Here is a 26,825-nt window from a genome sequence, read left to right as displayed (position 1 = left end):
CCTCTCCCTGGATTTAATGCTGTTTTCGGACGCTTCAAAGAAAGGGTGGGGGGCCCACGTTCTGTACCACAGGACCTCAGGCCTGTGGTCAGAATCAGAAAAGTGTCTCCATATAAATCTGCTAGAAATGAAGGCCGTATTCCTGGCTCTTCAACAGTTCCAACAATACCTGGCGGGTCACTCTGTGGTGGTGATGAGCGACAACACCACAGTAGTGGCTTACATCAACAAGCAGGGAGGTACCTTTTCAGAGCAGCTATCCCATCTCGCAGTAGAGATACTGAGATGGACCGAAGTCCACTCGATCCCACTATTGGCTCGCTTCATTCCAGGCAAGAGGAATGTGCTCGCCGACAGTCTGAGCAGAGCGTCTCAGATAGTGAGTACCAAGTGGTCTTTGGATCATCTATTAGACAACAAAGTCATGACTTTGTGGGGTTCCCCGACTGTGGATCTGTTCGCGACAGCGTTGAACTGCAAGCTTCCGCTTTACTGCTCCCTAGTTCCGGATCCCAAGGCACACTGGCAAGATGCCTTCCAACAACGGTGGGTCAACATCGACGTTTACGCCTTTCCCCTTTTCTGTCTGATGAGAAGGGTACTCAACAAGACCAGAATATCGGTCAATCTCTCGATGACCCTCATAGCTCCGATGTGGCATCACACGGAATGGTTTCTGGACCTTCTGCAACTCCTTACGGAGCCTCCGAGAGAACTCCCTCCGCGATGCGAGCTACTCAAACAACCACACGCCAACATCTTTCACAAAGCCGTAGCTTCGCTTCGGCTTCACGCCTGGAGACTATCTAGCATCTCCTCGCAGAGAGAGGATTTTCCCAACAAGTTGCGGAAAGGATGTCTGGACACCTGCGAAAGTCATCCGCAGGGGTCTACCAGGTGAAGTGGACAGTTTTCTGTGGTTGGTGTCGTGGAAGGGGTATATCTCCACTCGCTGCCACTATTCCAGCAATAGCGGAGTTCTTCGTGTACTTGCTAGAAGAAATGCGCCTTTCAGTCTCGGCAGTGAAAGGCTATCGCTCAGCCTTAAGTCTAGCCTTCAGGCTCAAAGGAATGGACATTTCTTCTTAGCTGGAACTTTCCCTACTCATACGTAGTTATGAACTTACCTGCCCTCAGTCGGAAGTGAGACCTCCTCCATGGAACGTGGTTCAAGTTCTCAGGTCCCTTAAAAGACCTCCCTATGAACCATTATGCCAGGCTTCAGATCGCCACCTGACTTGGAAGACGATGTTCCTACAAGCTTTGGCCTCGGCCAAGCGAGTCAGTGAACTTCATGGTCTCTCGTATGACATCGCCCATTGAAGGGGATGGGGGAAGGTAACGTTCAGATTCGTCCCTGAGTTTGTTGCTAAGACTCAGAATCCGGGAGTGCCGGACTCACAGTTCAACTCTTTCCAGGTTTCGAGTCTTCGTTCTGTAACAGATGACCCAGACCATCTCCTACTGTGTCCAGTAAGGAGTCTGAGGCTGTATATTAAAAGAACGGCAGCAGTTCATCACCAAGTGCAGGCATTTTTTGTGAGCACTGGGAAGACGAAGAGGAGGGTTACCAAGAATACCATCTCGGCATGGATTCGGAAGGTAATACACCTATCCCTGAATCCTGATCCTCCTCCGTCACGTTGCTCTAGAGCACGTGATGTCAGGGGCGTAGCTACGTCCCTGACCTTCAAAAAGAACTTCTCAGTGACGCAGGTTCTACAAGCAGGGGTGTGGAAGCGTCAGACGACCTTCACAGCCCACTACCTGCAAGACGTGACCCACAGGAGACTCGATACGTTCTCTATCGGTCCTGTGGTGGCTGCACAACAGCTGGTTTAAACCTCAGACTCCTTAATGGACAAGTAGCAGAGGATTGAGGGTATTGTTACCCCGTCTTAGTTTGCATGAATGAAAAGGTATGTCTGGCCCTTATTCTTTTCTTCATCCTCCCCTCTCTTGGGGAAAGCAGCATCCTGGGTTCTCTGCACAGCTGACCTCAAACCACTGCAGGTAAACCATGTTTCCTTGTGTTCCTAGTATTAAGTTAATACTGTCACGTCCCCATACCCAGACGAGGTAGTATTGGGAGAGTCCTAGCCTAAAGTTTCCATCTAAAGGACTTTAGGTCAACTTCCTAGGACGAGTCACTCTTCAACCTTCACACACAGCTTACATAGGCTGCAGCCCTTGTATAGCAAGGTGCTAGCGAGGTGCAGGGACTCCTTATTGTTGAATGCTGACACACTCAGATATTGAGTCCCCGGGCAAAGCCAAAAGCCAGTACTGGCCGGGACTTACCACCCTTCCTAAGGGTTGAGTCACCCATATTAAATAGCGTGGTTTGTATTTCAGTTACGGAAAAAATGACAAATTTGTAGGTAATTTGTATTTTTCCTAACTATACAAACCTTAGCTATTTAATCAAACGTGCCCGCCAGCCCTATCCCCCTTGAACTCCTACCTCTAAGCAAAGTGAGCTCAGCACAGGTGTGTGTGAGGTGGGGTGGGGGTTAGCAAGCTACCCTCCCTGCCCCCCGCTAACTAGCGATGGGGTTGTAAACCGTCGATAAAATTCTAATGGCTAGTCATTTCAGCTATGCAGAAAGTAATTACCCATATTAAATAGCTAAGGTTTGTATAGTTAGGAAAAATATAAATTACCTATGAATTTGTCAATTCTACTCACTTGGGCTCTGACCAAGAGAGTTTGTGTGTTGTATGATCCATCTTTTGATGTTTTCTACTCTAGGAGACGGGAAGAAGTAATCCTCAGAGGCGTCCCTGAGTTGATTCCCAAGACTCACAATCCGAGTGTGCTGTACCCTAGGTGCAGCCCATTTCGGATAAAGAGTCTTTGTTCAGTAACCGAAGAGCCATCAACAGGGGTTTTACCCAGTGAGGAGTCTGTGATGTTACCTTAAAGCAACGACACTAGCTCGCCCCTGTGTGTTAGCACTGTTGACCAGCACGGGGAAGGTCAAGAGGAGGATCACAAGGATTTCCTTCCCCTCAGGGATCGGAAGGCCATTGGCATTGTTCTCAATCTAGACCCCCCTCCATCCTGAGACCCAGAGCTTGTAACGTCAGTGGCGTTGCTACGTCCCTGGCATTCAAGAAACTACTCTGTGACGCAGATACTGTTAGTGGGCATGTGGAAGCGTCAGTCGACCTTCACGGCCCACTACCTGCAAAGACATAACCCACAGGAACATGGAGACCTTTTCCATCGGTCCTGTGGTGGTCGTACAACAAATGGTCTAAATATCTCAGGCTCCTTGAGGGACAAGTATTAGAGGGTTGAGGGCTGAGGTTACCCAGATTAGTCTGGGGTGAATGAGTAAGAATGCCTGGCTCCTTTCTTCCTTTCACCTTCTCCCCTCTGGGGAAAACAGCTCCGCAAGCCTCAGCATTGCTGACCTCACCTCGCTGCAGGTAAGACTCATTTCCCTTGTGCCCCCGAAGTATAGAATGATACTTTGTTACGTCCCCAATACCTTTTTGAGGGAGGGTATTGGGTAAGTCTTAAGAACAATAGGTTTTGTACTCTAGTTCCTATGTTAAAGATAAGCCACACTGTTAGTTCCACTCACACACAAGCTTCTACAGGCTGCTATCAGTGCATTACCTCACATCGGCACTTCATTTTAGCGAGGGTATGGTCCCTTCTACTATCGATCACAGATAAAAATAGAGAGGTCCCCGGGTCATGACCGAGTCCAGTTGGTGAGTCCAGTTGGTCACCCCTATAAATAGCGGAGGGTTTGTATTTTATGAATAGAACTTACCTGGCAGTTATATATATATAGCTATAGTCTCTGACGTCCGGCAGAATTTTTTAAAACTCGCGGCAACCGCCGTGTGGTGGTTGTGCAGTTAGGTGGTTAACAACCCTTACAGGGTGGTACTTAGAATCATTCCCGTTTTCTGTTCCTCAAATCATCTCTGCCGGTTGGACTTACAACATCGTTGGTCCGCCATTGAAGTTTTTCGTTCGCTTTCCGTGTGTTGCTGTACCGGACTTATTTTTTGGTGAAGTACATTGACTTGGGGTTTTGGCAATTGCTTTTGTATTTATTCTGTTACTACTTGTTTGTTTAATATGACTGATAAACTTCATTTTCGTGTTTGTGTAAATGAGGAATGCAAGGTGAGGTTACCGAAAGTTTCGGTAGACCCTCACACGGTTTGTTTGGGTTGCAGGGGTTTTGATTGTGCGCTTGATAAAAGGTGCAAGGAATGTGAGGCTTTAAGCGAGAAAGAATGATTAGATATGAAGCGCTATGTGCGCAAGTTAGAGTTAGATAAAGTCAGGAGGGCTTCGAGATCTAAATCTAAATCTGCTAGTGAAGTTAGTTTAGATATTTCTATTGATCCATTAATTAATTCCTCTGTGGAAGTTGAACCTTCTCCTGAGGTAGTAGCTCCTGCCCCTTCTACAGGAACGGTATCGACGGATGACCCTCGGTACGCCAGGATGGCGGCTGAGTTGAAGGCTATTAAAGACCAACTTTCAACCTTGAAAGATAAGAGTGAGAGTGTGATTAGTGCTAGTGAAAGTGCAGTGGAGGTGGCGACTGATTGAACCTGTCACTACCCTAGGTCTAGACCTCTACCAAGCTCCCAGGACCAAGGGAGAAGGTACATCGACGGCCGCAAGGGAGTGAGAGGTATATATCCTCGGTCAACCGTCGCCTCAGACAGTCCTGTTGCATCTTCCCAGGCTGCTCTAGACTGCCATGGAAAAGGCGTGTCAAAAGTGATGGAGTCCTCCCCGAGCCCCTCTCCCTGACGCAAATGGCAGTATGAGGCTTCGAGACCGACGAAGAGGAGGTGAATCCTTACTGACCAGACCCGTTTTCGCTCTCCCTTATCAAGTAGCCCCGAACCTTGTCCTTCTGAGGATGACTTGGATGCTGTTCCAGTGAAAAGGCCAAAGCCTAGAGTCGGAAGTGAAGAGAGACCGTCGAGAGACCCTTCTCCTACAACAAGTGCTACTCGGCAGCCATCGCCTTCAGAATTGCAGGATCCAGCAGCAGTCGCGAAGTCTTTTATGACTGTTATGCAGAAGCTGCTGTTTTCTCTGGTACAAGCTTTTAGCCGTCCTTCCCCCCAGTCAGATAGATGTAAGGACGCCTCTTTACCTATTAAGAAATTGGCCTCTAAGAGGGAACGGAGTTCATCTCCCAGGGAACCGCGGCGAGATTCTTCTAAGGCGCGGTACCGCGCTTCTTCTTTATCGGCACCCCTCCAAAACGCTCGCGATTCTCGGAATCAGGACGCTTCCGTCTCTCGCTCGCGACACCAGGACGATTCCAGCCTGCCTCTCCAGGACGCTTCCGCTTCACGACGCCAGGACGAACGCAGCTCTTGGCGCAAGGATGCTTCCAGCTCTCGGTGCCAGGACGAATCCGCCTACCGCCTCGAGGGCACTTTTAGCGCGCGGCGCCAGGACGCGCGAGTTTCTCGGTGTCAGGACGCATCCAGCCCTCGCCAACAGGATGCATCCTACGATTTGTTTCTTTCGGATGCAGGTGAACCGTCAGCACAAAGGGACTCTGAAGTGGAAGTAGGACAAGATCTTGATGATGTTTCAGAGGTTGAAGATAAACCTGCTAACGTGGCTGTGGATTATAAGGTTTTCTCTCGCTCCCTCCCTGAGCTTTATGGGGAGCAGTTTCACCCTGCTGCTCCTCGTTCTCCTCAATCGCAGTATAGCAGGAAGAAGGCCAAAAAGCAGTCGGCTTTCATCAAAATGAAACTGTCCATCTCTGCTAGGAAGGCTCTCGCTAGAGTTGTTGACTGGCTGAAGGAGCGGAGGCAAGCGGTAAAGACCACCTTCTCTTTTCCACCAGCTCGACTTGCCTCTAAGGCGGGCATGTGGTACGAGACTGGAGAACCTCTGGGCCTGGGAGTGCCTGCCTCCTTCCAGGGGGACTTCTCTGGTATTGTTGACTCTGCTAGGAGGCATGCCCTTAACTCGGCGAAGGTAATGTGGTCCATGTCTGAGCTTGACCACCTCGTCAAGGGGATTTTCCAAGCCTTCAAAGACTTCAGTTTTTTTAGACTGGTCTCTAGGTAGGCTGCCCAGAAAAACCGAACACCTTACTAGTATTATGGCATGCATGATCAATGCTCTTGCGGACGGGTCAAATGAGTTGGCTTCCCTATTTTCGGCTGGAGTTTTGAAGAAGAGGGCCCTGTTATGTTCTTTCGCTTCCAGAGCAGTGATGGTCGCGCAGAAGGCTGAGCTGAGCTCCTTTACGCCCCTCTCTCGAAGCTTTCCTGAGTCCCTTGTCAGGGACATTCCCCTTTTGCTTGCGCAAAAGGTCACACAAGACATCCTGTCACGCTCTGCAACAAAGCCTTTACCAGTGATTCCTTCGTCTGACAAGAGAGGAGAGGAAATTTTAGCAGCCCTTTCGAGGTAGAACTCCTTCAAGAACAGTCTTCAGGGGAAGAAGGCAGGAGACGGGCGGAAGAACGAATAGAGGTTCGTTCAGCAGGCTTGGAAGAAAAGAGGGGCGGACGCCTGGTCCCTCTCGGTCATCAAGGAGGGATACAAGATCCCTCTCTTGAAGAAGCCTCCGCTTTCAAATACTTCTCTAGCCTTAGTGGCTCAGTACTCGGATGCCGTGAAACAAAGGGCCCTACTAGACCTGGTGGACCAGATGCTGGAGAAGGGAGCAATAGAACCAGTTCTTGAACTATCCTCCCCAGGCTTCTACAATCGCATGTTTCTGGTGGATGGAGTCCCGTTCTGGATGTCAGCTCTCTGAACGTCTTTGTGGAAAAGACAAAATTTACCATGGAGACGACTCAGTAGGTGCTGGCAGCAGTACGTCCAGGGGACTGGATGGTGTGTCTGTATTTACAGGACGCTTATTTTCACATCCCCATCCATCCGACTTCAAGGAAGTACAGTAGGGTCCCGAATTACACGTGTTCTAATTACGCGATTCCTCAATTACGCGATCGATAGTTTTTAAAAATTAATTTTCCTGTATTTGCGAGGAGCATTCTAAATCTGCGAGTCAAGCACCGTGAAGCGTATGAAATCTATTGTTTTCTTAATTGTATTGGGGGGGGGGGGTGATGGTTCCCCGATGTCTGAGAAGGGGGGGGGGGAGAATGTGAGAGAAAGATTTCTGTTCAAACATTTTAAGACTAGTTTTGGATGAAAAATGTTAAGGTTTGCCCATCTGTTGTGTGAACTTGTCGCTAGGCCTAGCCTAACTGTCCAACACCTATATGTATAATATTCCATATTTGTACTAATTAATTTTTATACTTACGTTGTGATTATGGTGAAAAATCCTTATTCATTAAACTTTAAATTAAAAACCATCAAAATAAAGACTATTTTATATCATGCTACTGCCAAACATGTCATCACAACCAAACCCATTACTTTGTTTAGTACGTTCCATCGCTGATCATAACGAACTCGCTAACCAATTTTAACATCTGTCTATAGGTTAACTTTTGCGGCAAAAGATATCTTACCAGGTACTATGTAATAATAATGTTATAATTAATGTTTTATTTATCCTTAGAAAATCAAAATATATGAAATATGAGCAATTTTGTTTCGTGTTGTTTTTTTTTCCTAAAAAAACGCCTTCTTAAAAGGAAAACGTTTTTTTTTTTTTACGTTTCATCGTCGATCATAAACGCATTTACTCCTGAAAGTGATATTGAAGAGCTTTTACTAAAGATGTTATTATAAATAAAGATTATAAATAGGTGGTAAAATATCTATAATTAAAGTGTAGCAGCATCAAGAAATGTTGGGGTTCGCCCTTTACATAAGAATGTACTGTACATTGGATTAGACAGAACGTAGAAAAAATCAATTAGGGAAAAATCGGTATTCGATATCCTCTTCATCAGCATCGTCAATCGGGCTTTTTATTTTTTTTTATTCTCAGTCGCTAACTAGTTATCGCACTGTCAAGATCTGCACACATTCCGATAATTCACATTTGAAGGTTTTCTGGGAGAGGATGGATAGAGAAAATACCGAACTATATAAAATGTTTTTATAACCTGTTAAGCGTCACCCACGTGATAAACCGTTCACCACGATCTACTCGGTACCGCCTTCAACTGTATATTCCGTTCATGACTTTAATTGCCTTTTACAAGCCGTCAGTCTCGTGATGTTACTTTACTCTATAGTAAGTATAGGATCACCACTTGGCAACACTCTCAGCATATGGGGACTGTGAATAGAAACTTATATGATGTCTGGCAACTATTTTTCTGAAGGTAGCTTGATTTTACAAAACTCTGGTTTGAACTGGTTTCCTATCAGTGCGCTCGGGCGTTCATGCATGAGTGGTTATTTGTTGTTCCTTTTGTAATGAAAGGTCTAAAGAGGAAGGTTATTTCTTTAGATGAAATAAATGATATTCTTGTTGTGGAATTTGATAATGATAACCTGTTTGATAATGAGAGCACTAGTTCTGAATCCTCCAGTGATGAGTATATTGAAGAAACAAAGTTTTCTTTCGATGCCGAAAGCGAAAATGACTTCTCATTACCGAATGACTGGACAACGAAATTTCACAAAACTATAAAGGGAAAGGAAACGCCGAGAGAGAGAGAGAGAGAGAGAGAGAGAGAGAGAGAGAGAGAGAGAGAGAGAGAGAGAGAGAGAGAGAATAAAGTGGATAAATAATGTACAAATGTATGACGAACATATTTGAAAACTATACAGGAAACGATATGAAGAGAGAGAGAGAGAGAGAGAGAGAGAGAGAGAGAGAGAGAGAGAGAGAGAGAGAGAGAGAGAGAGAGACCTATCCCTTTCCTTTTGTTGCTTATCCAGGCGTAAGATTTACGATTGAAGATAAAAAGAACCCATTAGAATATTCAGTTATGTAGCCATTTGAAATTAAATAATAGTAGTATTAATTGTTTTTTTTACTCAACCATTTAATTAATATCCCTACTTTTAACTATAATTACGAATTATAAGCATAAAGAAATTATATTAACTTTGAAAAATTATCATTAGTGAAATGACCGCTCAGGGCAAAAAAGCGTGATTATCGTACAGCAGCCTAGTGCACACTTGCGCTTACTAGCCGTGTTTACGTGTGGGAATGTCATCATGGATATACAGTACTATACTGTAATTTTTAACTATTGCTAGATACGTACTGTATCAAACCTTGAAAACCCTTTTTGTTTTTTGTATCTATAGGAAATAATTCTACATCATTCGGAAAATACTAAAAACAGTAAGCTATGCATAGTACAGTAGTAAATACTACAGTCATAGAAAATTATCAAAACTTTAACAACTTTTTATTGTTTTATTTATCCATAAAAGAAATTTTGTACAGTATTTTATAAAAAAAAATCTATAAGAAGGATTTCTTACAGTATTGTTAAGATAAAAGCTACAGTATATATATATATATATATATATATATATATATATATATATATATATATATATATATATATATATATATGTTTTATATATATATATATACATACATACATACACACACACACAGTGTATATACAGTATATATATAGCTAGAAAGCTAGAAATGGAGTGAAAAAAAAATTGACGGGTAGGTTGCTGTTTGCCGCCATGATTTGTTTCGAAATATACGAATTTCCAATTACACGAGGCCTTTCATCGACCAAATTCTCGCATAATTCGGGACCCTACTGTACCTGAGATTCATGATCCAGGGCAAGTGTTTCCAGTTCAAGGCCCTTTGCTTCGGCCTCAGCACTGCTCCTCAAGTCTTCACCAGAGTAATGGCGGACGTGGCAGGATGGCTTCATCAAGAGGGGATTAGAGTATCTCTATATTTGGACGACTGGTTGATAAGATCCCGGTCGAAAGAGAAATGTCTGGAGGACCTATGCAAGACTTTCATGATGGCTCAAGAACTGGGTCTCGTCATCAACAAGAAGAAATCTCAGACCGGACCGAGTCAGACTCTTCTTTATTTGGGGATAGTTCTGGACTCAGTTCGTTTTCGGGCTTCTCCCTCCCAGGAGAGGCAGACCAGGTGCCTTGAGAAGGTTCAGGAATTCTTGGAGAGACAGAAGTGCTCAGCGAGGGATTGGATGAGTTTGCTGGCAACCCTCTCCTCGCTTGAACAGTTTGTCTCTTTGGGAAGACTGCACCTCAGACCTCTTCAACACTTCCTATCAAGAGTATGGAACAGGAAGATTCAGGAGGACTCCTTTTCCTTCCTCATTCCAGCAGAAATCAAGTCATTTGATTTGGTGGCTGGATCCAGCTTTGTTAGGAGAAGGAATCTCCCTGTACAGAAAGAACCCAGACCTAGTGTTGTTCTCAGACGCTTCGGAGTCAGGATGGGGAGAAACACTGGGAAGCAAGGAGGTCTCAGGCTCTTGGAAAAAAAGAACAAACCAGATGGCGCATCAACAGGAAAGAGTTGATGGCCATTCTGTTAGCACTGAAGGCCTTCAAAGACTCGGTGTCAGGGAGGATAGTGGAGGTCAATTCGGACAACACCACAGCTCTAACTTACATCAGAAAGCAAGGGGGAACTCACTCTCTGTCTCTGTTCGAAACAGCAAAAGAGCTCCTGTGGTCGAAGGAGAACAATGTAGAACTTCTAACAAGGTTCTTGCAGGGACAGAGGTATGTAAGAGCAGACATGCTCAGAAGGAAAGGACAAGTTATTCCCACGGAATGGACCCTCAACCACCAGGTCTGTCAGAGTCTGTGGAAGTTATGGGGGAGACCTTTAATAGACCTCTTCGCCTCCAACCAAAACAAAAGGATCCCCAACTACTGCTCCCTAGTCCCGGACGAGGATGCAATAGCAGTAGACGCCTTCTTGATGGACTGGACGGGGATGGACACCTATGCGTTCCCCCCCTTTCAAGATCATCAATCTGTTCGTCAGGAAATTTGCTCTCCTCGAATCAGGAAGAATGATCCTGGTAGCTCCATTCTGGCCAACAAGAGAATGGTTCACAGAAATGGTGGACATGTTGGTGGACTTTCCAAGAAGCCTTCCTCCAAGTCCAAAGCTTCTCAAACAGCCCCACTTCGAGAGGTATCATCAAAACCCCCTCGCTCTACGACTGACTGCCTTCAGACTATCGAGAAGCTTGTCAGAGCGAGAGGTTTTTCTGCGGAAGCTGCAAGAGCTGTCGCCAGAGCGAGGAGGGTCTCTTCAAAAAGAGTCTACCAATTTAAGTGGGAAACCTTTAGGGCTTGGTGTAAGCAGCACAAAGTTTCCTCAACCACTACCTCTGTGAGCCAAATAGCTGATTTTTTGTTGTCCCTCAGACATGATGCTAAACTAGCCGTATCCACGATTAAAGGATATAGGAGTGTGCTCTCAGCTGTCTGTAGGCACAGAGGCATAGATTTAACTCAGAATAAAGACTTGCAAGATCTTGTGAAGTCTTTTGAGACAACTAAGCAGGCTCAGTTAAGACCCCCAGCTTGGAATCTGGATGTGGTTCTGAAGTTCCTATGCACCAAGAAAATCGAACCCATCTCACAAGCGTCTCTTAGAGATGCTACTAAGAAAACCCTCTTCCTGATGGCTCTGGCCACAGCAAAAAGAATCAGCGAAGTTCACGCTATTGAGAAACAAGTGGGCTTTAACCAGAATGGAACAGTATGTGCGTTGAGGATTGACTTCCTCGCCAAGAATGAAAATCCATCAAAACCATGGGCGAGGACTTTTGAGGTTCCTAACCTCACTAATATGGTGGGCCAAGAGCAGGAGAGGCTCCTCTGCCCAGTTAGAGCCCTCAGAGCATATTTATCTCGTACTAAGAATGTTAGAGGCGCATCTAATTCCTTATTGTGCTCAGTGAAAGATCTGCAAAAACCCCTTTCAAAGAATGCTTTATCATTCTTCCTGAGGGAAACAATAAGAGAAGCTCACTTCTTGTGTGAGGAGGAGGACTTCGGTCTTTTGAAAGTAAGGGCTCACGAGGTGAGAGCTATCGCTACTTCACTGGCATATCGTAAGAATATATCAGTTAGACAGATAATGGACGCGACGTTCTGGAGAAGCAACTCCGTGTTCACCTCTCATTACTTCAGAGAGGTAAGAGTGGATTATGAAAGGTGTTACACCTTGGGCCCATACATAGCTATGGCTTCTGTATTAGGCAAAGGAGTTATTACCTCCCCTCAACCTTAACTTTTGTATGCCTGTGTTTGGGTTTGGGTTTTTATGGTTGTCTGAGGACTGTGACGTGTGGTACAGTACCCTCAGTCTAGCTAGATAGTTTATATCTATTCTGCAAGGTTAGGTGGTTAGTTTGAGTACGGTTGCAGTTTTTAAAAAAAGGGGGCATAGGTAGTGCTGAAGTCTAGTCAAGTTGTTGGTCTCACCCCGTTTGACAGACTCGATTGAGTTGTTTCAGCATGACAGGTACACTCCTGGCTGACACTCCTAAGGGAAAGCGACAAGAGGCAGGAATTTGAAGTCAGCTACCTTAGCAGGTAAGGAATCAAGGTGTTTTTTCTCCTACAACTTTTTGTTGTTTTCCCAACGATATTAGCCGTCTGTCACCCTCCTCCAAATGTGTGAATCAGCTTTATATACAGTATATAACTGCCAGGTAAGTTCTATTCATAAAAATGGAGTTTTTATGATAAAACAAAGTTTTATGAATACTTACCTGGCAGTTATATATATATTTTAAGGCCCACCCACCTCCCGTCAGGAGACAGGTCGGGCAAAGATGATCTGAGGAACAGAAAACGGGAATGATTCCAAGTACCACCCTGTAAGGGTTGTTAACCACCTAACCGCACAACCACCACATGGCGGTTGCTGCGAGTTTATAAAAAATCTGCCGGACATCAGAGACTAAAGCTATATATATATAACTTTCAGGTAAGTATTCATAAAACTTTGTTTTATCATAAAAACTCCATTTGTTCCGTAACCGAAATACAAACCACGCTATTTACATTGGGTTTACCTTTTAGCGCAGCTGAAATGGCGAGCCATTAGAATTTAATGAGGGTGTATTACCCCCGCGCTAGTTAGCGGGGGGTAGGGGAGTGGTAGCTAGCTACCCCTCCCCCCCTCACACACAGATGAATGCTCACTTTCACTTTTGGCTCGGACTGTGACAGACGTCTCTGTCTTGGTCCTCTCTTGGCAGCCATTGTTTGTTTTGTCTTTACTTAATTGCTTACTTTTATGAATAGTACTTACCTGGCAGTTATATATATATAGCTGATATCTCTAAATCGGCAGAATTTTTCAAAACGAGGCAACCGCCTTGTGGTGTTGGGAGGTAGGTGGTAACACCCATCACAGGGTGGTCCAAGGAATCATTCCCGTGTCCAAGACTTCAGTTCATCTCTGCCGGCTGGATCGAAAACATCTTCGGTCCACCATTGAGAGTTTTTCGAATCATTTTCCCTTCTTCGCTTTTTTGGACTTCGTTTGGTGAAGTACAGTACACTGATTTAGGGTTTTGGCAATCGTGTTTTATTATTATTATTTACTTTGTTAATCATGAGTGATAACTTAATCTTCATGTATGTCTTGCAAATTCTCTTTATTTGTTTTATGTAAAGAATGGGATGAATTCCACTTATATAAGTTTTTTAACTTTTAATGTAAAATTTTTTTTTAAGAATTATTTATCCATTTGGTATTCGTTCTTTAAATCATCGATCTAATTTCATAATTAAATAGAACTAGCGTATGGTTAATTTACGCTGTTAGTTCTCGTTACTTTCGGTGCTGTCCCAACATACCTTGGTAGCGTTCTTTTCGATATGGAATTAAAGTGTTGGCTATTATTCTCCAACAACTATATGGGAATTCTAGTTTTAGTAGCATTTTCATTTATATGTTCCTATTGTTTATATTTATATATATAGATACATTATTGCTATATCTGTTCTTTTTTTTTTTTTCATTACAACTCGCTTGTTTTTGAAAACCCTTTGAATTAATTGTGGATTACATTTGTTTTCCCTTTTTTCTGTTCATTTTAATCTAACGTATAACTTTCCCGGCGTTTGTATGTAACTACCGGGTAGGTATTTATGACATTTAATTTTACCGGTGGTTATATGTAACTACCGGGTGAGTGTGTTCAACATTTATTTTTAATCTCGACTCTTGCCCGGTGGTTTTATCTTTTTGTGACCGCCGGGTAAGTATGTTTGAAGTTTATAACTGCCAGGTAAGTATTCATAAAACTGTTTCATCATAAAAACTCCATTTTATTATGGAAATGTCAGTTTAATATTTTATAAAAATATTTTGTTACAGTTTATATAGCAAGTACTAGAGACGATTTTGCTTTCTCATTCAAGCCCGTGGCAGAAGAATAAGATCTCTCACAACGGGCAGGACTAATTATGGTTTTTTGTGTAAGAGTTTAATAGTGCAAGTTTTCAGTGCTAAATTAGGCATTGGATTCTTTCAGCACAGGGACATTGTTTTCCTAGCCTTAGACCTCTTCCAAGCTCCCCGGCCCATGGGAGAAGGAATGTCGATCGGCGAAAGGAAACGAGAGGCGTTAGCTCACGAGCAAACGCCCTCGCGAGCGTTCCTGTTAACGTTCCCAAGAATGCTCGTCCTTGCCATGGGAAAGCAAAGAGCGTTGAACGTTAAGATTCTTACACTGCTTTTAGAGTTTTGCATTGCATCACTTTTGATTTTAATGGCAATACTTTAAGTCATAGATATTTGCTGCTAATATCAATGCTTACAAACCATCATTGACTCGGTTTTTGTCCCAGAGCGCCAGTCGGCCTTATGAACCCTCTGGTCGGAACCGAACGCGCCGAGCTGCATAAGGAATATCATTTTGCCTTAACGCTCGGCGCTAAGTCTTTCAAGACAGGACGAATGCAGCCTCGTCTTTCAGGGCGAATGCAGCCTCGTCTTTCAGGACGAATGCTGCCTCGTCTTTCAGGACTAATGCAGCCTCGTCTTTCAGGGCGAATGCTGCCTCGTCTGTCAGGACGAATGCTGCCTCGTCTGTCAGGACGAATGCAGCCTCGTCTTTCAGGGCGAATGCTGTCTCGTCTGTCAGGACGAATGCTGCCTCGTCTGTCAGGACGAATGCAGCCTCGTCTTTCAGGGCGAATGCTGCCTCGTCTTTCAGGGCGAATGCTGCCTCGTCTTTCAGGGCAAATACAGCCTCGTCTTTCGGGGCGAATGCAGCCTCGTCTTTCAGGACGAATGCTGCCTCGTCTTTCAGGACTAATGCAGCCTCGTCTTTCAGGGCGAATGCTGCCTCGTCTTTCAGGACGAATGCAGCCATGTCTTTCAGGGTGAATGCAGCCTCGTCTTTCAGGACGAATGCAGCCTCGTCTTTCAGGGCGAATGCAGCCTCGTCTTTCAGGACGAATGCAGCCTCGTCTTTCAGGGCGAATGCAGCCTCGTCTTTCAGGGCGAATGCTGCCTCGTCTTTCAGGACGAGTGCAGCCTCGTCTTTCAGGGCGAATGCTGCCTCGTCTTTCTGGACGAGTGCAGCCTCGTCTTTCAGGGCGAATGCTGCCTCGTCTTTCAGGGCGAATGCTACCTCGTCTTTCAGGACGAATGCAGCCTCGTCTTTCAGGGCGAATGCAGCCTCGTCTTTCAGGGCGAATGCAGCCTCGTCTTTCAGGACGAATGCAGCCTCGTCTTTCAGGACGAATGCAGCCTCGTCTTTCAGGGCAAATGCAGCCTCGTCTTTCAGGGCGAGTGCAGCCTCGTCTTTCAGGGCGAGTGCAGCCTCGTCTTTCAGGGCAGCCTCGTCTTTCGGGGCGAGTGCAGCCTCGTCTTTCGGGGCGTATGCTGCCTCGTCTTTCGGGGCGAGTGCAGCCTCGTCTTTCGGGGGCGAGTGCAGCCTCGTCTTTCAGGGGCGAGTGCAGCCTCGTCTTTCGGGGGCGAGTGCAGCCTCGTCTTTCGGGGGCGAGTGCAGCCTCGTCTTTCGGGGCGAGTGCAGCCTCGTCTTTCGGGGGCGAGTGCAGCCTCGTCTTTCGGGGCGAGTGCAGCCTCGTCATTCGGGGCGAGTGCAGCCTCGTCTTTCGGGACGAGGGCAGCCTCGTCTTTCAGGATAATAGGACGATCGCCGACTTGTTCTTTCAGGGCGACGCCACGTCTTATAAGATCTTTGTCAAGGATGACTTTAGTGATCACTTTTCTCCTGTTGAATTGTTTGAGGTTAACAGAAGGAGAGGATCCTAAGTTCTGTTGCTCCATGTTCCTCACCCTCTGAGTTTTCACGTGGTCATTAATGGAGCTTTAAGAATATATTAATTTTTGTTTCTTAAAACAGAAACCTTTGATGACTAACAACAGTAAGAGCCAGACTTTGCTACTTCTGGCGAGCTTGGGAGAGGAGAGGAGCAGACCTTTGGTCCGTGTTTTTTCTGGGATGGATGCGAAATCTTTTTCCTAGTGAATCCTCCTTTGTTAGTTACTCCGATAAGACTTTTCCGGCTAACCGACTTTGCAACTTCAGTCTCTCTCTTTTGGGAGAGGGAGTCTTTTGTCCGGTCCTGGACGTAAATGCTCTTTACGCCTTCGTTCAGAAGTCAAAGTCCTCTATGGAGACTTCAAAGTCTTTGGAGAAGAGGGGAGCAGACCTTTGGTCAGTACTTCTTCTGAAGGAGGATTACTTTTTCCTTTTATAGGGAAACCTCCTTTAGTTTTTTGCTACAACGATTCTCTCTCCCAGTTCTAGAGAGGAGTCTAAGTGGCAGGCTATGCAATCAAACTTTATCTGAGGTTTGTTTACAAGGAAGAACGGGTGTAGAATGGGTCAGTTTCGGGCGTGTGTTTTGGTCTCAGCTCCTCCCCTCTCATGTTCACGTAACTTTTGCTTTATGTAGCGGAATACTGCTCTCTGGAGAAATCAGAGCGTCCCTGTATCTGGATTTTTAGATAACGTTGAGCCTATCGAATAATTAGGTCTTCCTGTCAACAAGAAGAGTCTCTTCTGACACCAGGACGCTCAGCACCTTGTTTTTTAGAACGTTCAGTGTCTCGCTCTGTTAACCTCTCGGCTCCACGTCTTACAGGACTTTTGGCACCACGTCTTACAGGACTATCGGCGCCAGGTCTTACAGGACGATCGGCGCCTCGTCTTTCAGGACGCTCGACGTCGAAGTTCTAGCATGAGGCATGACTTTGAACATGAGAATCTAGGACTTCGTGATGACACTAGTCGAATCGTGTGTCGAGATCAAGGACGCCTTCGTTCTGATTTCTTGGATCTAGAAAGGAGGTTTGTTCTAGGGCAAGAAACATCGGGGCAAACATGCTCAGCAGGAAGAGACTTGTTTTTCCCTCAGAATGGTCTCTCAACCCGCAAGTCTGTCAGTCTCTGGATGTTGTGGGGCAGACTTGTAACAGACCTTTTTGCCTCCAACTGGAAGAAGAGGATCCCCTACTGCTGCTCCCTAGTCCAGGACGAGGAAGCTGTAGCAGTGGACTCCTTCCTGATGGATTGGACGGGGGTGGAGATGTTTGAGTTGCCCCCGTTCGAGATCATCAATCTGGTCTTCAGGAAATTCGCTCTCCTCGATTCGGGGCGAATGATCCTAGCGTCTCCATTCTGGCCTGCTAGGGAATGGTTTTCGGAAGTGATGGGCATGTTGATGGTCTTCCCAAGAAGACTTCGGCAAGTCCAGATCTTCTCAAACAGCCCCACTTCGAGAGGTATCATCTTACCCCCCTTGCTCTCAACTGTCTTCCTTCAGACTGACTAGAAGCTTGTCAGATCTCAAGGCTTTTCGGCACAAGCGACGAAATCTATCGCCAGAGCAAGGAGGATCTCTTCACAAAGAGTCTACCGATCTAGGTGGGAGACCTTTAGAGCTTGGTGCAGGCGGCACAAGTTTCCTCATCCACTACCTCTCTGAGCCAGATTGCAGACTACTTCTTGTACCTCAGACAGGATGCTAAGCTGGCTGTATCTACCATCAATGGATACAGCAGTATGCTCTCCGCCGTCTTTAGGCATAGAGGCCTAGAGTTGTCCCAAAATCATGATTTGCAGGACCTCATTGGGTCTTTTCAGTCGACGTAATAGGTACTCTTAAACCTGGATGTGGTGTTTAAGTTTCTGTGCTCCAAGAAATTTGAACCTATCTCGCTAGCCTCTCTTTGGGTTGTAGCAAAGAAACCCTCTCCCTTATGACTCTAGCGAATGCCAAGAGGTCAGCGAAGTCCAGGCGATTGGGAAGAGGGTGAACTTCAATTAGGATAGGGCAGTTTGTGCCTTAAGGTTCATCTTTCTCGTAAAGAGCGAGAACCCTTCGTAACCCTGTCCTACGACGTTTGATGTCATTAACCTGACGAACCTAGTGGGTCGAGAGAAGGAAAGACTCCTCTGCCCAGTTAGGTCCCTCAACGTTTTTTTTTTTTGGCTCACACTATGAACGTAAGCTGTGCATCCAACTTGTTATGGTGTTTAGTGAAAGATCCGCCAAAAACCCCTGTCTAAGTATGCTTTGTCCTTTTTCCTGAGGGAGAAAATTAGGGAAGCCCACCTCTTATGTGAGGAGGAACACTTCGCCCTGTTGAAATTACGGGCTCACGAAGTGAGAGCCATTGCTACCTCTCTGGCATATCAGGAATATATGTTAGTTAGGCTATTCATGGATGCTATTTTCTGGAGGAGCAACTCTGTCTTCGCTTCTCATTAACTTAGAGAGGTGAGAGTAGACTTTGGTAAGTGCTATACCTTGGGCCCATACATAGCTGCGGTTTCTGTATTAGGCAAAGGAGTTAATAACCCCACTCAACCTTGGTTTATATGCATGTATGAGGGTTTGTGTTTTTATGATGGTCTGTGGACTTCGTCTTGTGGTGCGGTTCCCTCAGTCTAGATAGATAGTTTATGTCTATGTTGCAGGGTTAGGTGGTTAGTTTGAGTAAGGTTGCAGTTTTTATTAAATGGGGCGAAGGTAGTTTCTGAAGTCTAGTGAAGTTGTTGGTCTTATCCCTTTGACAGACTTGATTGAGTTTTTTGCAGCTTTGCAGGCTTACTCCTGGATAAACTCTCCTAAGGGAAAGCCACTCTAAAGGCTGTACCTTTGAATCAGCTACCTTAGCAGGCAAGGAATCAAGGTGTTTTTATCTCCTACAACTCTTTTGTTGTTTCCCCAACAATGTTTACTGTCTGTTTCCCTCCTCCAAGTGTGTGAATCAGCTATATATATATATAACTGCCAGGTAAGTACTATTCATAAAAATGGAGTTTTTATGATAAAACAAAAGTTTTATGAATACTTACCTGGCAGTTATATATATATTCTAAGGCCCACCCACCTCCCCTCAGGAGACAGGTCAGGCATAGATGAACTGAAGTCTTGGACACGGGAATGATTCCTTGGACCACCCTGTGACGGGTGTTACCACCTACCTCCCAACCACCACAAGGCGGTTGCCTCGTTTTGAAAAATTCTGCCGATTTAGAGATATCAGCTATATATATATAACTGCCAGGTAAGTATTCATAAAACTTTGTTTTATCATAAAAACTCCATTTTCCTTTTACTCTATATATGTAAACATGTTTTCATGTTTGTATATATATTTGAGTATAGAAATCAGTAAGTTTCATTTTCAGATTTGTGTGTGTAGTGTACGATTTCTACGTGGTGTCCTCGGCAGTTAGGCCACCACGGCGGAATTTTATGGTGGCGATCGAGTTTGACTCCGGTCTTTCTCTCTCTCTCTTGAGGTCGTTTACCCTTTTACTACGTGTTACTACGCCCTTGTAGCTTCCTTTCCGTGTGGGGCGGTTGCTACGCCGTACGTTTGTCTCAATTAGTTTATGAATCTAATTGTAGTTGTTTTTTTCAGCTTGTAGAACGATTCCTTTCGGGGGTTTCGTTCTTTCTTTAGTGTTCATTCATTTTTAAATTACATAGTTTCATAATTATAATTGTTATAATTCTGTTTTGGTTATAGCTCTCCTTCCGTGAGTGTAAGTGGTTGTGAGGGCACGTGCCTGTTGTGTAATTCTTGTTTCCTTTCCCTCGGGATTCCTCTTCGGAGCCTTCCCGGGGGAATGAATGTGTACTAATGTTTTTTGTTTTATTTTTTTACAGTTACCGATCTAGTTCGTTTCTGTAATATGGCAACGGTGTGAGCTGTCTTGTTGAGGCCTGGGGATTCGGCTCTTGCTGCCTCCCCTCTTGTATTTTCGTCAGGGGCGTGTCTCCTTCTACTGGAAGTACTCCCGTGACGACGGAGAGCTCTCCAGTTCATTTTAGAACTCTCAGGAGGCTTGCCTCCTTGGGCGGGTAACTTTCCTTCCGAGGGAACTTTTTTTTCCTGTCCAGGCTTGAGTTTTTTCCCTTTTGGGGGTTCTTCTCTTGCCTTTTTTTCGTGCGACTATGCTCTTGGTGCTGAGCGGTCACACCTGCAGTTTCGCTCAAGGGGCTGGGCAACTGCAGGAGCTCCTCTTCGGAGGATTGCTCCTTTTAGGTCACTGGCTGACCAGTCTCTTCTACGATGTGTTTCTCTTTGGTTCGCGAGAGAGTACACTCATAGAGACTCCTCTTCGGAGGATTCTTCTGCTGCTGTTGCTGTTGGCCTCCCTCGCCGTAAGGCCCACCGTCCGCCTTGTCGTAAGGGCCTCTCATCTCCCTATAAGGGTGCTAAGTGGCGCCTTTTTGAATCTCCGTTTGCAGCCTACAACTTCTTTTTCTTGATCTTCCGCCTTGGTGCAGATGGACAGCAGTCTGATCTCGTCTTCCGACGGGCAACGGTCTTCCCGACGGACAACGGTCTTCCAACGGACATCAGTCTCCCGGCGGACAGGCTACGGTCTTCCGATGGACATCTGTCTCCCGACGGACAACGTTCCCTTCGGGGCAAAGGGTTGCCTTCCACGGGGGTTCTTCCCTTGCGTGTCAGGGTTCCCCTGCGCGCCCTTCTGCGGTGTTCTCTCCTGCTCCTGCTCAGTGTTAGTGCACAGGCGCTCTCCTGCTCATCAGCGCTTCCTGATCGCTAGCGCTCTTCTTTCGCTAGCGCTCTCCTGTTCGTCAGCGCTCTCATGATGATCATCCCTGCTGTTCCTGTTGGTTCCTGTTACGCGCCCTGTGCGCCCACGTTCACCCTTGCGATCTAGAACTTCGGTTCAGGTCTGGGTCAGGGACTCTTCTTCTATGCGCAGGCTTCCACGCGTTGCCTTCTGCTCGTCAGCGATCATCAGCTCGCCAGCGATCATCAGCTCGCCAGCGATCACCTGCTCGCCAGCGATCACCTGCTCGCCAGCGTTCACCTGCTCGCCAGCGCGCACAGGCGATTTTAGTATCGCCTATTCAACAGCGTTCTACACGTCGGCGATCTCCGGATCGCCTGCGTGTGTTACAGCTGGCACGCCAACGTTCTCCAACACTTCTGAAGGAACACTTGCTCGCCATCGCGCGATCGCCCACCTGCGCATGCTGCTCGCCATCGAGCGATCGCCCACCTGCGGATGCTGCTCGCCATCGCGCGATCGCCCACCTGCGGATGCTGCTCGCCATCGCGCGATCGCCCACCTGCGGATGCTGCTCGCCATCGCGCGATCGCCCACCTGCGGATGCTGCTCGCCATCGCGCGATCGCCCACCTGCGCATGCTGCTCGCCATCGCGCGATCGCCCACCTGCGCATGCTGCTCGCCATCGCGCGATCGCCCACCCGCGCATGCTGCTCGCCATCGCGCGATCGCCCACCCGCGCATGCTGCTCGCCATCGCGCGATCGCCCACCCGCGCATGCTGCTCGCCATCGCGCGATCGCCCACCCGCGCATGCTGCTCGCCATCGCGCGATCGCCCACCCGCGCATGCTGCTCGCCATCGCGCGATCGCCCACCCGCGCATGCTGCTCGCCATCGCGCGATCGCCCACCCGCGCATGCTGCTCGCCATCGCGCGATCGCCCACCCGCGCATGCTGCTCGCCATCGCGCGATCGCCCACCCGCGGATGCTGCTCGCCATCGCGCGATCGCCCACCCGCGCATGCTGCTCGCCATCGCGCGATCGCCCACCCGCGGATGCTGCTCGCCATCGCGCGATCGCCCACCCGCGCATGCTGCTCGCCATCGCGCGATCGCCCACCCGCGGATGCTGCTCGCCATCGCGCGATCGCCCACCCGCGCATGCTGCTCGCCATCGCGCGATCGCCCACCCGCGCATGCTGTTCCCCATCGCGCGATCGCCCACCCGCGCATGCTGCTCCCCATCACTCGCCAACGCGTCGACATGCCACAACGCGCAATTGCCAACCTGCGCGTTAGCGCTCACCAGCTCACCACCGATTGCCTGTTGATCCATATCGCCAGCGGTCTTCCTCGCCCACGCGGCAGCGCGTTTCCTCGCCATCGCGCTAACGCTTGCGTTCGCCGCCTCGGACTCGCGCTCATTCACCTGCCCACCCTCACGACCATTCGCCCGCGTGACCGTTCGCCCGCGCGACCGATCGCCCGCGCGACCGTTCGCCCGCGCGACCGTTCGCCCGCGCGACCGTTCGCCCGCGCGACCGTTCGCCCGCGCGACCGCTTGCCTGCGCGCCCGCGCGACCGCTTGCCTGCGCGCCCGCGCGACCGCTTGCCTGCACGCCCGCGCGATCATTCGCCTGCGCGCCCACGTGCCTGCACGTCTACGCTCATGCGCGTCCGCGCACATGCTCTCCAATGTTCGCCCGCGCGCGAACCGACGGTGTTCCGTCGCGCGAACCGACGGTGTTCCATCGCTCGAACCTACAGTGTTTCTTCGCACGAACGTCGGCTTAATTCTTGCAGTATCCATTGCTCGTCTATGGGTTATCGCTCGCCGACCACCAGCTCTCGCCCTTCTTACCACGCTCGCCCTCATTCTGCGCTCCTTCGCTCACCTTCGTTTGCGTTCCTGCGTGACCGCGCATGGGCGCTTCCACGTTCGCCCACGCGCAAATCTTTGAATTACCATCGCGCGAGCTCCAGGGCGATTGCAACCACGATTCCCATTGGGGTTTTCGCAGCAAAGCCAGCCTGGCGAGTTCTTCTGGAGCGTATTTCCAGAACACGGCCTCACCCCGTAAACGCAGAGCATGGCACTTGCAAGAATAGGAAGAAACTTCAGGGAGGTCTGAGCAACACTCCTCTTTCCAGAACCTGGGTTAGCCCTTCCCTGTCATTCCCTGGAAGGATTTTTGGTGGGGGGGCTTTCCGTTTGAGATTTCTCCATCGGCCAAGGGGTGACTGCTTACCCCTTCCTCTCGGGGCTTACCAGGTCCTTTCCCTCCTCAGTTACGGCCCAAGGTTTGGTTCAAGGAAGCTACAGGAAGATCATGGGTACTTTCCTCCTCTCGAGCTCAGGCACCTTAGCCTTTCGTCGTTAAGTATCTAACTTGCGGACAAGCTCGATGTTGTACCATCTGGACGCGCTGACTGAGGGCTTCCTTCGGGTGTCTCATCTGTGGAGGTCGACGACCTCAGACACCCTTCCATCCTTGAGAAGAGTTTGTTTGTGCCCAAGGACAGAGACTTAGACAGCGGCTATGCGGAAGAAATCGACTTCCGTTTTCACTCCTCCAAGGCGCTTTCTTCCAGACTCTGCAGGGCTCCAGCGCCCTTTTCTTTCAACCACGTCGGCCTAAGTTATCGGCTACGACAACTGGGACAAGGTGTCCAATTGCGGTTTCCTCCTGTCAGGAACAGATGGCACGGGAGGCTCCCCCGGGGGGGGCATAGTCCTAAAAGGAGCGGCAGAGTTCACGAACTCTAGGATTGCAGGTTTCTCGCTGGGAGGATGCTTAAGGTTACTCATCCGGATGACAGCTTCCCGATGCCCTTTCCCGCACAATCTCTGTGATCAGCCAAGGATATCGTGCCTGCCGTCTCTGTCAGCGAATTCAGTGTCTCTGAACCTCTATGCCATAGCGTCGGCAAGAGTTGCCCGGTTGGGCAGAATGATCCATACCTTAGGCGAAGGTCCTCCATAGGATCATCGACGGCTTCACCCCCGGCCTCTTCAGTCGATCCTTTCTTGTAAGGAAGGATCTGAGAGGGGAGTTCCGTAGTCGACCTCTCAGCCCTGATCAAGTTTGTCGAACAAACTTCGGCCAGCGTAGAACAGCAGAATCGATCAGACTGGTAACGAGGCGACAGGACTCCTTAAACCCTGGATCGGAAGGACGGGTACTTTCAGTTTCCATTCCATCCATCCTCCAGGGAGCTCGTCGAATTCAGCCTAGACTGCAAGTATTCCTGCTTGTGATGCAGTGTGGCTATCCCGCCGTGGCATAGCAGGTTGTTTTCCCCAGGGAACTCTCCCTGTTTTCCTCATGGCCGCTCAGGTGCAGGCTTCCGCCTCCTCTGCTTTTTGGAGGGCTGGTCAACTCTGGTAGGCTCGGGTTCGACCTTCTTCAGCGCCGGGACAAGCTTCCGGATGCTTACCATGAGTGTGGGTTCATGGTATTTTGCTTGGAGCCTTCTCTTCTTCTGCCTCAACATCTGGAGTATCTGGCCATGATATTGAGTCAACGGCCTTACCACGTTGGAAACCCCGCTTCTCGTCCGTCCAGCGAGGTTAAGCAACGTCGGTTCTGGTCGGTACTTGGATGGGTTACCACCTGGGGACACCAGATTCTGTTGCCACATCCTCCGAGCCTTCCTTTCAGTTGAGCTTTCAGCCCTACCTTGGAACGTTTCATAGTTCTCCTTTCCTCATTGACCCGTCTATAGTCCGAACGGTCGCCTCAGGATAAGTTCCATGTGGGGCGGTCCAAGTTCCGGTGGTTTCAGGCAACGTTTAACCGGACTTCCTGGCCCCTATGGGACCAGCGAAACTATTAGACCTGCAATGGGTGTTGACTTATGGAACCTCTTGATGGTAGTGGATATTCTCGTCCTTTCCCCACATTCTTGATGCTGTTCTCGGACTCGTCAAAGGAAAGGGGGGGGGGGTGCATGTTCCGGTCCAGGCCTATGGTCAAGACCTGAAGGATACCTCTCCATCATTCAGGCAGGCTTAGGGGCCGTAGTCTGGCCCCTCTACAGATCCTACAGCTCCTGCCGAGTCGCCCCGTGCGCGTCGACTTCATGATTCTGGCGTGTTCTAACCAGCAGGGGACGCATTTTCACACCTTCACATCTTGCAGTAGAGATACCGGGATGATTGAGATTATCTCAATACCACCATCGGCTCTCTCATTCCAGGCAGAGGAATGTTCTCTCCGACTATCCGAGCAGAGCCTCGTAGAGAGAGTGTACCTGGGGGTCTTTGACCTTGAGTAACCAGCAAGTCCTGGTCTGGGGGACCTGATCGCGACAGCTTGGAACTTCAAGCTTCCGCTGTTCTTCCCCCCAGTCTCAGACCCCGAGACTCTGGCAAGATGCATTCCGGTGATGGTGGGACAACTTCGACGCCTGCGTCTTCCCTCCTTTTTGTCTGTGGACAATGGGTCTCAACAAGACCAGGTTGTCTGTCAACCTTTCAATGGGAGAGCTCCACTGGGACTATGTGCAGAACGGTTTCTGGACCCTCTGCTTCCCCTGACGGAACTCCTGGGAGAGCTTCTCCCACGGCGCAGACTACTCAAACAACCACACTGCGACATCTCTCCCAAACCGGGGCGTCGCTTCGGCTTCATGCCTGGAAACACTACGCCTCCTCCTCAAGAAGAGACAACCCGCTACAGTCGCGGTACGGAGGTCGCGTCATCTGCGATAGTCATCCGCAGGGGTCTTCCAGACAAAGTGAAGAGTCTTCGGTGGTTGGTGCCGTGGGAGATATACCTCTTCCCTTGAGGCCTCTTCTCCAGCAATAACGGTCTTATTGCCTTTCGGCGGGAGGAAACTCCTTTCCGCTCTCGGTAATGAAGCCTGTCGCTCAGCCTTTCCCTGACCTTCAGGCTTAAAGGAATAACTGTTTCCTGCCCGCTGGATCTTTCCTCGCTCATGCGAAGCTACGATCGTCCCTGCCATAGTCGGAGGAAGACCTCCAACTTGGAGCATGGCTCGGACTTTTAGTCCTTTAAGAGATCTTCTCAAGACCCTTTACGACAGGCCTCGGATTGTATTCCGCCTTGGGTCTCCTGCTCACTCTGGCCACGGCCAGTGTGTAAGCAATCTTCTTGGTCTCGTACGACTCCGCCCTTTCTAAGGAAGAGGGGAAGGCAACATTCAGGTTCGCTCCTGAGTTGTTGGCTAGACTCAGAATCTGGGGGTCCCGGCCCTTCGGTCCAATTCCTTCAAGATTTTGAGTCTCCATTCTGTCTCTGATGTCCCAAGACCTTCTCTTTCTTGCCAGTAAAGGAATCGAGAGGTTAGCTTTGGGAACAGCTGCAGTTTGTCCTCAGTTGCAGCCGATTTGGGAGCACAAGGAGGACACGGGGGAGAGTCACCAGTATACCTCTTCAGCCCGGACTCAAGGACATTCATCTCGACCTGTCTCCAGACTCTCCCCCGTCACGTCGCCCTACAGTACGATGTTGGATACATCGCAACGTCACTCGTCTTCGAGTAATACTACTGTGACGCAGGTGCTACAAGCTGGAGTCTGGAAGCATCTAATGACCTTCGCAGCCCGCTTCCTGCAGGGCGTGACCCACAGGAGTCTCGATACGTTTTCTATCGCTCTGTGGTGGCTACACAACAGCTGGTCTAACCTCAGGCTCCTTTTTGGACAGGTAGCAGAAGGTTGAGGGCATTGTTATCAGGTTTTAGTCTGCATGAACGAAAGAAGTATGTCTGGCCCTTATTTCTTTCTTCATCATCCCCTCTACGGGGAAGCAGCATCCTGGTCTCTGCATAGCTGACCTCGAACCTCGGCAGGTAAACCATGCTTCCTTGTGTTCCGAGTATTGAGTCAATACTGTCGCGTCCCCCATACCCTGACGAGGTGGT

The 26,825-nt window shown here is 48.3% G+C and overlaps 1 protein-coding gene and 1 pseudogene across 1 annotated transcript in view; both read left to right on the top strand.

The window, feature by feature from the left end:
• LOC137644036 (uncharacterized) overlaps window positions 1-26,825 on the top strand; it is a 971,945-nt gene that overhangs the window by 10,071 nt on the left and 935,049 nt on the right. The gene's annotated exons all lie outside the window — the stretch shown is intronic.
• On the top strand, window positions 24,457-24,575 carry LOC137644716 (5S ribosomal RNA; annotated as a pseudogene).

This window comes from Palaemon carinicauda, chromosome 7, assembly GCF_036898095.1.
Source record: "Palaemon carinicauda isolate YSFRI2023 chromosome 7, ASM3689809v2, whole genome shotgun sequence".
In the NCBI taxonomy this organism is placed as follows: Eukaryota; Metazoa; Arthropoda; class Malacostraca; order Decapoda; family Palaemonidae; genus Palaemon; species Palaemon carinicauda.
This window is presented reverse-complemented; position numbering and strand designations above follow the sequence as displayed.